The following is a 17,147-nucleotide window of genomic DNA, read 5'->3' on the forward strand; positions in this document are numbered from 1 at the left end:
TATAATGAAAAATACGAATAATATAATGCTCACATTTACAATTCTGTTTATGCACACCACCTAATAGATACTCAATCCAGCATCATCCTATTTGTTGGGGGGGGGGTTGTGTGGGGGACATAAAAGTACTCTAAGGGCCAATATCAACAACCCATATAATATAAATTGTATATCTGTGTATTAAATTGGCTCCCAAGTCCCTCATATATATGAATAGTCCATACCAATTATGCATTTAATAAATGGTTTAAAATGCTCTTACTCTAAAATATAATGTCTCCTAAATGTATTTATAGTGATAATATATTTCCAAGGTAGATCTAAAAATAAAGGAATATATAACCCTGACACTGGGAAATTAGATCTTAAAATTAATGTAATATAATCTGCATATCATAGTCAACCCAAAACCTAAATGGCCATAAGTGGTTAGATTTTTGTTCACAAGAAGATTGATACTGAAGATTAAACATTTCACATTTTGTTTGAAAGTCCTGAAAAATGAAGTTCAATTGCAATGAGAATGTTGCAAATTTTAACACTGGATTTCAGGATGGACAGAAGTGAATGTGATATGGAATGTTGTTCCATAAGATAAAAAAAAGGAAAGAAAAAATTCCACCCTTATCCCACATCATCTATTTGACCACACTAACCACAAGAAAATCAAAAGAACATGTTGAAAACAATAGTTTTCAAACTAAATTCCACAGTGTATGGCCAGCTTTACTGGTAATCATTGGTAACATCACTTAGATCAATTAAGTTGTTAATCCAAACCTTAGTGGTAATCAGTGGCAATTTCACTTAAATGAGGCGATCAAACTGTTTGATATCAAATTGAATCCAACCCTCAATGGTAACTGATGGTAACATCAGTTAGATATGGCAACCAAGTTGCTGAAGTTCTAAGTAAACATAAAAATGGGAAAATGGAGTAACCCAAGTTTCTTGAAATCCAAGAAATGCAGCTGTGGCAGTGTAACAACCAAATACATATGTGACATAATGCAACAACAATCTGTTAAAATCACGTACATTGTTCACATATACAAAATTTACTTTATAAGATCTTACCTTTAATTTAGTTAAATAAAGAGTTTAACCAAATGGTAGTGTTGAAAAGGAAGCTTGAACTATTCCCATTCCATCTTAGATACCTAAGCATATTAGTATAAAATAGGTTTATAAATAAATGCTTCACTCAGGCCCAGTGCTTGTATGGCTTTAAGTTTTTTTTTATCCAATTAGTTTCCCTTTTTTTGAATTAAATATAATGCTATAAAACCAATAACAGAGGTATTGAACTGATGACAAAGTTCATCTTGTCCACTTACTGGGGGTTTGATAGATGTGGTCATAAATGCAGAGATGAAATTGGCATTTTATTTTCTCTATATAAAACATACCACATTGACAGAGCATAAGATATATTGTTTCAGTAGTTTGACAATCAACAAAATTGTAAGAAAAATCTTACGCCATTAGGTAACACAAAATCTCTACTTTTATCTATACAGGGACATTGAATAAATGTACAATTTATGTGTACTTCTAATTAGTAGTGCATCATAATGAAAATGTCAGTACCGAAATCGAAGACGCAGAGGAGAAGACGCAGGGGGAAGCCACCAAAGCTGCCTGCAACCTGGATGGTAAGTGCGGGGCTGATGGGTGAATGGGCGAGCGACAGTGGGGGAGGGGGTTTATTCGCCAATCGACCGAGGGAGGGGAGGAGGGGGGGTGCAGGGGGCGCATGCACGGCGTGATGAGAGACAGACGCACTCTGTAGGAGCTCCAGTGGACACGGAGACCAAACAGAATCCCACAGGGCTATCTCACCTGTTTTTTTGAGCACTATACATCCCGCACCCCTGTGGGACTACAAGGTGCATGTCGTCCAGTAAAAAAAAACCTCAACAGCGTAAGTCACAAAGGTCCCTAACTACGTATCTCCTGCGAGCTCAGGATTAGGCCGGCATGACTAAAGATGGTGCCCAGACCCAGCAGGGTCCTGAGTCACCAGCCTCACCACCAACAGCGTCAGCTCAGCACCAGGAGAACTGTGAGTACCCTGCACAGTTGACGAAAGCAGATCTAGAAGACAGTCTGTCTGCTATGTACAATAAACTAGCTGAGAAGTTCCAGACTGAGCTGCACAAAACTACCAGCACACTGACACAGGAAATAACAGCTCTGGGTACACGCACGGATTTGCTGGAGACCAAACATGACGAGCTTGCCCTTGCTCATGCAGACCTCCACCTGATGTCTCTGCACAGGCCTTTGTGTGTGACAGGATCCACAGGGCTCTGCGTCCAAAGCCACCTATTGATAAACCTACCTGGGATATCATACTTTGTATGAAAGATTATCTCATGAAAGAAGAGATTCTAAGAGCCTCAAGAAATACCAACAATGTTGAATTGGATGGGGTTAGAATTTAGTATATGCACCAAATGAGGCCCAAGCCTCGTTTTTTTAAGTGCTTTTTTTAAATACTGGAACGATATATCTCCCCACACCTGGTTCTGGGAGGCGATTTCCCACCCAGCCTTAGATAGAAGCAGAGTTACCCCGTCTTCCAAAGCATTCCCCAACCAAATCTGTAGTTGGAGATTTAAACTCATTACAACTTATAGACATTTGGCGAGCTCATAATATTGGCTCCAAATCATACACTTTCTACTCTAACCCACATGATAGTTATGCCCACTTAGATTATGTATTTTGCACACCCATGGTCTTGGCCAGTTCCCTTGCAGCAGAAATTCATGTCTGCCCTTGGTCTGACCATCATATGGTGGCCTTCTCCACAGCTGGACTTGGGTTGAAATCTACAACCTATACGTGGAAACTCAATGATTCACTGCTTACAGACGCTGCCACTGTTGACTCGCTTTCTAAACACTTAGATAACTACTTTATAAATACAAATTAAAATGTCCCCCACCATGGCATGGACCGCTCATAAGACAGTAATGCATGGCCATATCATTAATCTAGCAGCCAAAAAAAAAAGAGCCATATTGGCGGAGATACAATCTCTCACAAAGACACTTGATCGTCTATACGACCAATACAGTCAACCTCTAACCTCTGAACTCCTTCAACTCATTAATTCCAAGAAAAGTGCCCTAGACCTCTTACTCTCAGAAGACACTGAAAAGTCTCTGCGTTGGTCTAAGGGCAAATTTTTACTTTTCAGTAACTCCTCATCTACTATGTTTGCAACTAAGCTTAATCGTACGGTTAAACAGCCCCATACTTATAAGTTACGAAATTGTGCTGGTACCCTAGTCTCCCATCCTAAGGATGTGTTGGAAGTATTTGCTGACTACTATCAGAAATTGTTTACAAAACCCTTTAAAACTCCAGACCCGACCTCTTTAGCTTGGTTTTGCCAACCTGAATCTTCCACTCTTTCTAGCTAGCAACAAGATATTCTTAATGCTCCTGTTAAGGTTAAGAGCTTCAATTGAGCTCAAGGTTATCTGCTGCTGTCTCTAATTGGAAAGTGTGGATATGCATGCATATAAAAGTAAACTCTCTGAGACACACTCAGCACCGTTACTTCTTACACTTCTAATTTATTCAAAGCGGTGCTAATGTTTTATACACAAAAATACGTCACTGCTATGTTAGTCTAATAGGTACATCTCATTAGTTAAGATAGAAAAGAAAATGGAGAATCTTCATGTCGAGGTTTGGCTGTCCCTGGTTTTATCTTCAGTTCTGCATTCTTCTGATGTGTGGGATGGGATGTAGGGTGTACCCGCCATTTTGAGAAGATAAAGAAACAGAGCTAATCTGTATACTTATATAATGAGTAAGGAGAAAAATATGTATACACATAAGAAAATAGACATTTTCAGATTATTATTATCATCTACATCACATTCCTTCACAGTCCCCCCTAAAATGCCTATTTTCTCTTTTCTGTCCCTAATACTAAAGGTCCTAGTTCGCCTGGCCCATTCTCCTCAGAAACTCTTTTAGGCTGTATATAGAGTTAGGCAGCAACTTGTTCACTCCTCGATACAGCTGGAGAGGTGCAGTCAGGCGCTATCTATCCCTATAACCCTATAGGATTGTGAGATTTTGGACAGGAAGTGACTGTAGAGGAGTGAAGGGTTTGTCATCTTCCATCATAAAGGGGTCCTCTTCTTCTTGATGGAGAAATGTAAGTGTGCTATTGTCTACAGCCTTGCTCATTAACTTTTTTATGAAAGGTAGAATACAGCATACAATCAGGGCTAAAAGAACCAGGCTTATTTTTTTTTTTTTTAAATTGACAATTTTTATTGATTTTCCAAAGAAATAAAGAATTAACAGCAAAAGTTACAAGGAAGTGCGACTTTGTGGCATTATAAGTACTTTTGGTAAACATTCAGCAAAGGAGTATATAAATGAACAGAGAGATAAACCCTCTAGTTGAACAATCATCAGGAGGTATCATCATCGGATTATTATTCAGATAGTACATCATTTATACCTTGTGCAATTAATCAGAGAATAAATGAACAAAAAAAAAGGAGAGGGGTAGAATAAAGAAAGTAAAAAGAGAAGAAGAGTGGTAGAGGATGAGGAGTAGGGGGAAGTATCCGTCTGCCTCTGGAGCCCGGAGTTTCCTGAAAGAGAAAAGGGAGCCATACAGGTACATCAAAGGGTAAGGAACATTAGGTTATGGGGTTTTCAAAGAAGACCCATAATTCCCATATGCGATTATGTTTCTCAAGAGTATCGTTCATGGAGGCTGTCATATATTCCATTCTCTTGACATCTCTGATCCTGGAGTGCAGCTCGGATAAAGAGGGTGGTTCTCTCTGTTTCCATTTTAAGGCCACCAAACATCATGCAGCAGTTAATATGTGTGATAGAAGTTTTTTGGACAATTTAGAGAGAGAGATCGGTGGAAGACCCAATAAAAAGGTCTTTGGGTCGAAGGGCACTTCAGCATCAAAGACGGACTGGAGCAAGGAATGTACCATTTGCCAATAGGGAGTAATCAAAGGGCAGGTCCAGTAGATATGAAATAGTGTCCCCCTATCTTTACAGCAACGCCAACAGTGAGAGTCAGTCGATGGATATATGGAGTGGAGCAGGTCCGGGGTTTGATACCAATGAAACAGAATCTTATACTGATTCTCCTTATAGAGTGTGCAAACAGAGCTCTTAGAGGCCTGAGACCATATGAGCTGCCATGTAAGTAGAGGAAGGTCTACACCCAGGGCCTGCTACCACTTGTCCATATAAGTATGATGAGGTCCCGTTGGCGAGAAATCCCAAGTAAGAGTTGATAGGTGCACGAGATCATACCCTAAGGTATGGAGGGGAAAATTGAAGATTGGGTACCAGGGATTGAGCATAATGTCGTATGTGCAGGTAACTAAAAAAGGCCTGTTTGGGGATATCAAAGGCGTTTTGCAGATCCTGGAAAGATCTCAGCAATCGGGTTCTAGGGTCGATCAACTGGCCATATCGGAATAGGGCCCTCTCCATCCAGAATTGTGACATCTGTGAGGTCAGACTGTCGGAGGTATTAGGTGTAAATAAGAAGGACGTAACTGGTGAAGCAGAGGTAGTAAGTGGGTATGTCGATTTGGCTCGTCGCCACAGCAGGCGTAATAGAGACATTGGCCCCAATAAATGTAAGCTATCGGTAGGCACATCAGAACTCCACAACATGGAGTTCAGGTGGACAGGGGCCAACCACAGCTTCTCAATCTGCGTCCAAGGGTTAAAAGCATGAAGAGTGCACCAAGAGGCTACAGGGTGTAGCTGGGTAGCAAGATAATATTTGACTATGTTAGGAAATGCCAGGCCACCTTGACTGCGGCAAGCGTACAAAACCGATAGAGCAATCCGGTGCCTCTTATAATTCCAAAAAAAATTTATCAGGTCGCCCTGGAGCCTCTTGAGATGCGGGGATGGTATAGGTATAGGGAGCGTCTCAAAAAGGTATAAAAGCTGGGGTAAAATTGTCATCTTCAGGGTCGCTAGACGGCCGAGAAGAGACAACTTCAGGGACTTCCATTTGGCCAATGAGGCTCTAATAGAAGTGTATAACTGGGGAAAGTTAGCCTTAAAGAGAGTATCGTATGTGGGAGCGAGGTGGACCCCAAGGTATTTTAAGGAGGAGGTTTTCCAGAAATAGTTAAATGTTTACGAGAGAATCGTTAATGTCTGAGGGGGTATATTAAGGGGGAAGGCTTCAGTTTTAGAGTTATTAATTTTATACCCTGAAATGGCGCTATGTCGATCCAGCTCTAAATGTAGGTTTGGAAGAGAAACACGAGGTTGTGTCAGGGTGAGGAGGACATCGTCAGCGTATAAGGAAATTTTAAAGTCTCTGGTACGGACTGGGATGCCGTGAATATTTGGATTCTCCCTTATATGGGCTGCTAGTGGTTCAATACACAAGGCGTAAAGGAGAGGGGATAATGGGCATTATCCCCTTATCCCATTTGATATTGGAAAAGTAGAGGATGAAGCGAATCGAGTGCGGACCAATGCCGAGGGGGATGAGTATAAGTGGGAAATGGCTCTGAAAAAGGGGCCTTCAATTCCGGCTCTGCGGAGGGTTGCAAACAGGAAGGGCAAGCTCAGCCTATCGAAAGCTTTTTCCACATCAAGACTGAGCAACAATGCCTCTAACTTGTTCCTGTTGGCAACCTCCACAAGGTCAATGACCCTTCGAGTGTTGTCTCCTGCTTGACGAAGGGTCATAAATCCCACCTTGTCCTTATGAATCAACGACGGCATTAAATTGTTTAGTCTATTTGCCAATAGCTTCATGAAAATTTTCAAATCTGTGTTGAGGAGTGCTATAGGTCTGTAATTGGATGGGAGAGTGTGGTCTTTCCCTGGTTTGGGCATCAGCGTGAGATAGGAGGTTTGCATAACTCTCGGAACAGGCCTATCAGACAGGAACGAGTTAAACAGGGTTGTCATATGGGGAAGTAAGTGCGATAGAAAGGTTTTGTAGTAGTGGTACGGTAGTCCATCGGGTCCCGGGGCTTTATTATTCGGCAAGGTTTTAATCGTGTCAGTGACTTCCTCCTCTGTAATGGATGCATTTAGGGTTGCGAGGGCAGAAGGGGAAAGCCAGGGTAAGTCACAGTCCGCTAGGTAGCAGTGAATCGTTTGGGATAGGTCAGGTGGGGAAGGATCGTGTGGAACAGTCGGATCATTATACAGCGTGGAGTAGTAGTCATGGAAGATCTGGGCAATTTTGGTGGGGTGGGATTGAAGAATGCTTCTCTCATCCTTAAGATGAGAAGTTGAGGCGGTCGCCGCGCGTTCTCGTAGTTGTCTCGCTAGTAGCGTGTGGGGTTTATTAGCCTTGTCGTAGTAGGTGTGTTGTAGTCGTAGTAGCGCTTTTTCAATCTTACCCAGATCCACATCTTTTAGTCCAGCCTTGACACTTATAAGTTCTCTAAGGATGTGTAGGGACGGGGAGGAAAGCAATCGCGCTTCTAGAAGCTTAAGCTTATCTAATAGAGCCCGGTGAGTAGCATTAGCATTTCAGTGCAGTAGAGAGTGAGATGCATTGGCCTCTAAAGACCGCTTTATGGCCCTCCCACAGGGAGGAAGTGTAAACCTCAGAAGAGTGGTTTTCTGCAAAATATAGCTTCAGGGTTTGTTCCAGTTCCACCTTGGAGGGGCCATGTTTGAGCAAAAAGTCATTCAAGCATCAATGAGAAGTACAGAAAGTTTCCGGGGAGAGTACAAGGGATAGTTTGATCGGGGCATGGTCCGACCATAAGATAGCCTGAATGTCTGAGCCTGTACAAGCTCTCAGGGTTGGAGTGTTTATGAAAAAGCAGTCCAGCCGTGAATGGGATTTATGCGGGTGGGAGTAGAAGGTGAATTGTTTAGCCGACGGATAAATGGTTCGCCAAGAATCAAACAAAGCATATTTCCTAGTTAGTTGGTGGAAAAGAGTGGATTTTCTATCGAGGGCTTTAGGGGCCTGTCCTTGCCCTAGGGAGTGTCTATCCAGGCATGAGGAATAGGTTAGATTGAAGTCCCCTCCGATGACTAGGTATTGGTGGGGAGATGCAAACAGACTTTTATATACTTTGGATAAAAAGGAATTTTGGTTAGTGTTCGGGGCATAAATGTTGCACAGAGTGAGATTGGCACCTTTCCATGTACCTCGTAGAATAAGATAGTGCCCCAGAGGGTCAGAGAATAAGGATTGTAGCTGGAAGGGTGAGCCTTGTTTGAAAAGAATTGCCACCCCAGCTCATTTACGTGGGTTAAAAGCTAGGTGTATTTGGGGATAATGTTTGGATGCAAATGCCATGTTGTCAGTTTTAGTGAGATGTGTCTCCTGAATAAAAATTATGTCAGCCTTGGACCGTTTGAATTCCCGCAGTGCTAAGCTACGTTTGGTGTTGGAGTTGAGGCCTTTCACATTTAAAGATAGTATGTCAATCATGGTGGATGGGTAGGGGGGGAGGCAATAGCTTACCCAGCCAGTTGAACGAGACCTTGATATTTAGGAAGTGGGGCAGTTGAGTCCGCCAAGTAGGTACACATCCGGGATTCCCGAATCTGTAGATGAAGTCCGGGCTCCAGAGGCAGGAAATGTCCATGGGACGGTAGTGAACAAGAGAGAGGGGGAGAAATTCCAGCAATAGAAAAAAGAGGAGAGAGATAAGTGAGAAAACAAAACAAAATTTAGTACAAAACTAGATGGTAACCATACACTATTTAACCCACCTGAAAAAGGTGATGGGTTGAGGATCTCCAAAGGGCCCCCCACTACAGGGGAGGGAAACAAAAAACCACCTAAGGGGGTTGAATAGGAAGCCATTTGGAGATCACCAGGGGGAGGATAGACCCAGGATGGGTGTGACCCTCTCCCAGGCCCGCCTGTATTTAACCAAATTTGCGGCACAGCAATATAAATCAGAAAAGAAACCTGCTTTTATCAAATGGTAACTAATATATCCTTTATCCGGAACTATGACCTCATATATAGAGGGAACTGATATGATAATTTGCTCAATAGATAACTATAGTTGAACAGTCTGACATAAAAAATAGAAGCATGTCATCCGTCCTGGTGCCCCGTTAAAGGAGACCAGGAGGGGCGAGGATGTTCTTCTAGGTATAATACTTTACCTTGGTACATGAAGGATAGGGGAATAGTGGGGAATGGAAGGGGGAGGGTGGGGGGGGATAGGATGGGAGGATTAGGTGGGTAGGGGTAGGGAGGGGACGGGATGTACCTTCTGCTATTTGGAAGAGTTAAATACTATCAGTTAGTAGTAGTCTTAACAGGTTACATATCAAAACCATGAACCTGGATGCTTGGTAGATATAACTTAGCCATTATTTAAGCAAGGGAACCAACAGGGTAAGTCCTTAAGCTCAAAAAAAATAAAAAAGTAGTCAGAAAAAAGAGGCCCAAATAGTAGCACAGCAATGTAGTTAGGTGTCTCAGTAAAGCGAAACGTTATCTCTGGTAGGAGGAAGAGGGAGGTCCGGCAGGATGCGGTCTCGGGTGTTTTCTCCCATTCACCTGGATCCAAGGTGGAGGGCAAGGTGGAGGGGCGGGGAGGGGGTCCCATCCAGGGGTAGGTGGAACCGGGATATCCAACTCTCTGCAGAAAGAATGGAGGTCTTCGGGATACCGTAGTGGGTTGGACCTCCCGTCTTTCTTAGCTGTGAGACTGAAAGGAAAGCCCTAATGGTAGCGAAAGTCATGTTCCTTCAGGGAGGTGAGGAGCGGCTGCAGGGAGCGCCGTTGCTGAAGGGTGATCCAGGACAGGTCTGGGAAAAGCTGTATGGAAGCGCCATCAAAATCAGTGGTATGCATATTACGTGCTTTCCTCATTATGTCCTCCTTCAGGGCAAAGTTATGAACTCTGCAAATTACATCGCGTGGTCTGGGTCCCAGTCCTCTTGGGCGGAGTGCACGGTGGGCACGGTCCATTTTAACTCACTGGTTTTCCGGGCGACCCAGTATGTTATTGAAGATAGCTTGCAGCGTTACATGCAAATCCTCATCTTGAGTAGCTTCTGGGAGGCCACGAACCCTGATGTTGTTGCGCCTGCCTCTGTTGTCAAGGTCTTCAAGGTGGCGTTGGAAGTCTCTGAGAGCTGAGGCTTGGGAAGTCAGGCGATCATGTATTTGGGATATTTCAGGCTTTGTGTCACATGCGTTTTCCTCCAAAGATGTGACTTTGGTAGTGAGCTGGTGTAAATCAGTGCGAAGCATATTGATTTCAGATCTGCATGTGTCGTGCACTTCTTGTATAAGTAAGCAAAAGTCCTGTTTTGTGGGCATATAGCGAACATAATCCCTCCATGATGTGCACTCTTGAGGTTCAGGTTCAGAGTCTATTGTAGCGTGGGCATAAAAGTCCTGCATAGTGATGGAGTGGGTGGTAGATGGAGGGTAACCTCTCTGGGGTGTGTGTGGGGGAGCAGTGGATGTAATTTTCACTACTGTGCTTGCTCCATTCTGGTGACCAGCAAGTAAATGAGCCCCCTGAGGTCCTGCAAGCTGTGGGGTTGGAGAAGGCACTGAGGCCTGATATGAGTCCTTGTGCTGCGGGGACAGAGAGGGGATTCTGTCTCTGGTGGTCTGAGGCCTTTGTGGGAGGGAGCGGGGGTCCCAGTCCGAGGCTGAGGGTTCCCAGGAGGGAGACATCTGGCCGGTATGTGCCGATGGTGGGGACTCCACGAGGCAGGGGGGAAATGTCTGGGATAGGCTTCCCAGCACGTGTTCCCCAGAGGGAGCAGGGGACCCAATCAGGATGGTAGCTGCGGGAGCTGGGGTGCGAGCAAGCAACAGATCCCCCTCAGAAGCGTATCTGTCAGTCCTGTGCCCTGAAGAGATCCGTGGTGGAGGGGAGGAGAGGGCCGCAGCATATGATGCTGGAGCTGGCGTCGGCACCATCTTGGCCTCGTGCTGTCCCGCCGGAGCTCCGTGCCCGAAATACTCGGTTATGAGATGTGGGGGAGCCGAGGAAGACCTTGTAGTATGCCCCCTGAGGTCCGCTTCTTTAGCCTTACGAGGTTTGCCCATGGTGTTGGAGCTGTTGTGCTGTATTAAGCAGTATGCAGGCAGGCCTGGCCGGGAGCTTCAGGGAGACACGTCCGATCCGGAAGCCATCCAAGCCATGCACCCGAACCAGGCTTATTAATACTGTTACCTCTATCTGGGCGAGCACCTTCTGCCACCCACTCATCAAGCTAAAGTATTGATCCCATGAGTCTGTGATACATGAGTTCTTCTTCAACTCCAGTGACAGACCTTCTAATTTCTTTATAGCTAGAGTAACCTTACCATTTGGGCCTGTATTATCAGGAATGTATGTGCAGCAGGTTCCCGTTTTTTCTATCATTTTACAAACACCTCCTTTCTCAGCTAGCACCATGTCTAAGGCCATCCGGTTCTGGAATGTCATATAGGAAGTGGGGGCTAACTGGTCAGCAATTCCCTGGAGGGTATCTTTAGTGTAATTTACGAATCTCTGTTGGTTATAGTATATGTAGTTAATCCAATCTACAGTCTTGCTGACAGTTATTATGGGGATCAAAGACTCAAAACCAGCTTTTACCTGGTCCCTGGCTTTAAATTCATCAGGGACCCCCCTTGAAACCCCTATGACATCTATGTATACATGAGGGTCAAAGCTTCTGGAGAGAACTGCTCACTTCCTCCTCTGACTGTGTGCTGGGTCAGTGTATGTCTCAGGGGTATCTTTGGGTAGGATATGGAGGGGCATAATGACCTTTGCAAGGGCACATTCACTGGTCCAAATTCCCTCTAATCTGGTCCTGATTTTCAAATTCCCACAGATCCATACACATCACCAAGGGACTGGACCCGGTTTAATACCTGTCTTCCGCAAAGTCATTCTGCTTATCAGGGGCTTTCTATTTTCATCTTTCTTGTCTCAGGCGGACAAGGTACTATGTCACAGTAATCTAAGGTAAAGGTGGTCACATGTGTATCTGAAGAGTTATACCAAAACGTAATTATGTTATCATTTTTGTGATGGCCACCCCCCCCCCCCAGATCAAACAGAAAAAGGATATGCAGCACCCGTAAACACGCTCTCCTGCAATGGTAAGCGTGCATTCAGGTGTTCTTCCCAGCCAACTTGACTAAAGGGGCTGTGGTCAGCAAAACTTGGAATGGACCATCATATCTTGGCTCAAGGATCTCCAGACAGTAGTTGGTGTGTACCTGTATCTAATTCAGGATCTGGAATGGAAGAAAACACCTGGACATGCATTCAGGTTAATTCTCGTGATAAAGTGGTTACATAATTAGTCAACACATCAGATTGCAACTGTAACTGTTGTGGAAAGTAACAACCAAGTCTGGGAGCTGAACCAAACAAAATTTCATAAGGGGATAGGGCATGTTTCCCCCAGGGGTGTGTCTGACACTGAACAGGGCAATGGGCAAACTGTCTGGCCAACTCACGTTAGTCTCTTGGGCCATCTTTAACATCCTGTTTTTTAGTGTCCCATTCATTCTTTCTACCTTCCCGCTACTTTGAGGGTGGTATGGGTGTGTAGTGCCAACTGAACCTCCAGTGCTGCCCACATCTCTTTTTGTAAGGGTTGCTGTTAAGGCTGGGCCCTGATCTCTCAATATCACCTCTGGGACCCCAAATCTACATACTATCTCACTCAGTAGTTTCTTAGCTGTGGTCCTGGCACTCATGACCACTTCCACTAGGGCGTATTCGAATCTGCCACTTCTTGGCACTTGAGAATGATCAATTTGTATCCTTTGGAAAGGAGTTTAGGGCTTTTGGCAGGTGCTTCTTCTGTGCCTTTTCTGTGCATCCTGGGTTACATTTGGTGCTGATGATGAAAGATCTGCAGAAGTTGTTGGTCAGTGGAGTTCATAAAAGTCTTTGTCAAGTGGGCAGCTCCATGTGCCCATTGCACCATGGCTGGGTACATACTCCTGGGTAGAAAAGGCTTCTTGTTGCACTCGAATAGTCTATCTCTGAGAGTAGCTCCTCTCCGTTTCCAGCTTTCCTTCTCATCCGGATTTGCTGTTTCCTGTAATTCTTTTAGATGAACTCTGTTCACTGGGAGAGTCTGTAAAGTAAGCACGGGGTGGTCTTCTTCTACCACCCTGCTGTCCACTTCCCGTGGACCACTAGCTGTCTGTTTGGCAGCTGAATTGGCTAGATGATTGCCTCGAGCTTCCTTTGAGTTCATTTTGTCGTGTGCTTTTACTCAGAATAGTCACTTGGGTTAGGAGAAGCAAGGCATCCATCAAGTTTTCACAGGTGTTCCTGCAGCCGTCAGGAATCCTCTGTCCTTCCAGATAAGAGCATAATCATGAGCAATGCTGAAAGCATATCTTGAGTCCATATGAATGTTGGCTCTTTTTTCCCTCTGCCCATTTACATGCTGTAGTAAGTGCTTGCAGCTCTGCCTCCTGTGCAGACATCACCTGTGGTAAGGCTTCAGCTTGTAGAACTTTGTTTTCAGTGGTGACCGCGTGTCCTCTGTGGTATTTGCCTCGTTCATCAGCAAACAAAAATTGTTAGGTCTGAATTCTGAATTCTGTATTTCACTCACAGGGGGAGATGTGTGGTTTCCAACCCTACTAGTTCAATGCAGTCATGGGGTGACAAGTCAAGACTCTACTCCTCCTCCTCCTTTCCCCCCTCGAGAAGTGGAAGAAGGGTGGTAGGGTTCAGTGTTTGACAACTTAATAGAGTAATGCTGTCCAGTAGGAGGGAACACAGGAGTCTCAAGTGTCTGGTAGTGGACAAGTGTTTCGGCTGGATCTTGGTTGAATATGGCAACAACGTCATGGGGAGCAAGCAGAACGAGGCAGTGTCCGAGGACCAAGTTCAAAGTTTTGTCAAGCAAGGCTTGTGCAGCAAAGCCAGCTCGCAGACACAATAGGCCTCCTCTTGCTATCGCATCCAGCCGACAGGAATAATATCCTATGGGGCGTAGGCTGATGCCATGTGATTGGGTGAGTACACCTGCAGCATGTCCCAGACATTCGGATACAAAGAGCTTGAGCGTTTTGTCGTAGTCTGGCAGCCCTAGCGCCGGGGATGGTGCACTTGAGGGCCTCAAAGATAGATATTTCTTCAGGAGACATCTGGAAGGGGTCTGATTGCAGAGCATCAGTAGGAAGGCTTCTAGAATCCATGCTCCACACTAGGAAATTAGTCCAAGGAAGGCATGAAGGCATTTCTGGCCTTGTGGCAGTGGGATGTCAGAGATTACTCTCACCCTGCCTTCAGTGAGGTGTCTTGTCCCATAGGACAAACAGTGTCCAAAGAAAATGACAGGTGTTGAGCACCACTGCAATTTGGGCTTTGAGGCTTTGCAACCCTGGTTGGCAAGATAGCACAACAGGCTTTCTGAGGTGACTTCAGCAGGGGGTAAGTCAGCTGCACAAAGGAGAAGGTCATCAACATATTGGAAGAGAATCCCTTCCGGGTGTTCCCCTTGTCATGTGTCAAGGATGAAAGCCATAGCTTTTGCAAACTGGCTTGGAAAGTTCTGTGCCCCTTGTGGCTGTTGTGTATGTTGTCGTTTCTTTCCGTGGATGGATGCAAAAAGGTACCAGCAGGAGGGGTGAGGGTGTGGACACTGAAGAAAGCGTTTGTAAGGTCCACCACCGTGAGGTACTTTGCAGTCAAAGGTATCCACCGCAGGTACCTGGTTCTCTTTTAGGGGTTTTCTTCTTTTTCCTAGAGAACAGAAATGTGTTGCATGGAGATGTACAGGGTATCAGGGCTCCATTTGACACGAGGGCCTTGACATGCCTGCAGCGTGGGCTTACTTTAGGGGGTATTGTGGTTTCCGGGGCAATGATGCGCCATCTTTTAGCTTGACTGAAACTGGTGGCACCTTTAAGTGACCGTTGTCTTCCGGTCCTGTGGACCATAGGCACGCAGGGATTCTGTCAAGTACTTCCTGCGTTATTGAACTTGAAGTTATTGCTTCATGAAGTGTCATCAGGAGAGGCAGAGAACACAAAGCAGATGAGTCTTCTAAAGATAGGGGAGTATGTAACTTCATCCACCCTTCAGGCGTGTACATGATTGAGGCCTGTAGTCTGGACAACACATCAGCTCCTAGTAGATTCAAGGGACATGTAAAGGACACCACGAATCTGGCAAGCAAATCAGGAAATGTCCCCACTTGGAGTGACTCAGCAAGTGGACTGGAGTGGGGCACCCCATCCACTTCCACACAGGAAACGTGTGTGTGTCTTTTCATAGTGGGAAAAGTTCAGATCATCAAAGGCCTGTATGAGTCTAGCATGATACTTCTTCAGACTCCCCTTTATCTCGGGTAATATCTTGGTCTGGTCCGTCAATTTATCCTTTGCCCAGTCGTGCACAGAACTCCACACCTGAGGTGTAGGAAGTGGCACTTGTCAGGCAGGCATCATTGAAGGCCGTCTGCATGATCGGCCAAAAGACATGTCCTGCTTTGATTTGGCATAAGCTGATCAAGTCTCTTCAGGCAGCTGAGTAAGTTTCTTGTATCTGCACTATCCTGTGGTAGAAGGGAATTGGCTGCTTCTCTGGGTCAGGCAGACTTGTCACTAAGGTCACTGCTTTTGATGGGGTAAAAGCGACATACATCACTGGTGCCCCTTCTGGTAACCGAGACTGTTGTTGGGGCGAGGGCTGGGAAGGGGCACTGTTCCTTACGGTTGCCAGCATGTGTTTGAGATCCTCTCGGAACTGTGAGTCCGGAGCCGTTTTGGGGGTTAAATCAGCGGGTGGCCTTGCTGCCTGTTGTTGATCTTCCCACTCAGATGCTTCTTCATCATTAACACATCCGGCCTGTGAATGTGGTGCTTCCGTATTGGGGAAGACAGGTGTGTGGTATGAACCATCCTGGTTTAAAACAGGGAGTACTGGGTATAGGCTGTGTTTGATCCTACTGGGTGTACCAAGATGGCCGCCAGCAGGAAGTGCACTGGGCTGGGCAAGAAATTAAGGCATGGGTGCACTAAGATGGCTGCCGGGCTGAGTTGTCACAGTGGGTTGTGCTTGGGCTGGGGTGGTGAGAAGGGAGAGGTTGTTAGGCGGAGGGCAGGGTTGTCCCTCCCTTCTCTCGGTCCAGGTTTTTTCATAGCGGGGCGGTTTAGGCACATTATCGATTCTGTGATATACAAACATAATATAATTGCCAGCTTTCTTAACTTCCTTTATCCAATTTTCTTTATTACACAGGATTTTTCTCCCTGTTTCTTTAGCAACATAACTTTCGCCACTTCGTTCAACTTTGTTAACTATTTCAACAGCTTCTCTCTTCTTCACAATATCACATTCTTCACATTCCTTTTTCTCTCTCTCTATTCTGTTTCTCGACTAATGGCTTGAGAGGAGAATACGTACAACTAATGGGTTAATATTCTTTCTCACTGCTCCTTATCAACAAATTCCTTGGTTGGGGGCACATAACGCTGTTCCTCTGTTCCTCGCTGCTACTGTCTGCTATAATCCTGTAATGTACGGTTAATCTTAGAACAAACAATTAGTGGGGAGCAACGGGTCTTCGGGTAGCCACTTTCTCGCACTTTCACCAGTCCCCAACCCCTCTCATGTATAGCAAACAGTAAACCACAAATACACTCAGGACAGGACATTACACCTGCCACTCTCTGAACCGCAAAGTTTCAGCAGGCTAAGATAAACCACAGGGGCAGCCAACTCCCCTGAAAAAACGTTTATAGACATTTGTTACACCTCCCCCCCAGAGGCCGACAGCTCACCTGGGGGTGAGACATCTGTAACACTTTCAGACTGCAAAGCTCCAGCAGCTGAGATAACCCTCAGAGGTCCTACAAACCTCGAGTAACCCGTCTATAACTGTTTTTGCTGCAGGAAAACATCTCATCCCAGAGGCCGACAGCTCATCTGGGGATGAGAACACACACACACTTCTGCAACACTTTTAGTCTGCTGAGTTGTAGCTCAAAGAACGGCAGACAGTGAACAGATAATACAGTCAGCAGAAACCCATCGGCAGGTTTGTTTAAAACAGCCTCAGGTGAGGAGATACCTGCCTCTAAAACAGTCTCAGCATACCGACAGAATCCATCGGTCAACCAAGAGATAAGAAAGTCGTACAGTGGTAAGAATATAAAATACTTACTGTACTGTTAG

Source organism: Aquarana catesbeiana, linkage group LG03, assembly GCF_042186555.1.
Source record: "Aquarana catesbeiana isolate 2022-GZ linkage group LG03, ASM4218655v1, whole genome shotgun sequence".
In the NCBI taxonomy this organism is placed as follows: Eukaryota; Metazoa; Chordata; class Amphibia; order Anura; family Ranidae; genus Aquarana; species Aquarana catesbeiana.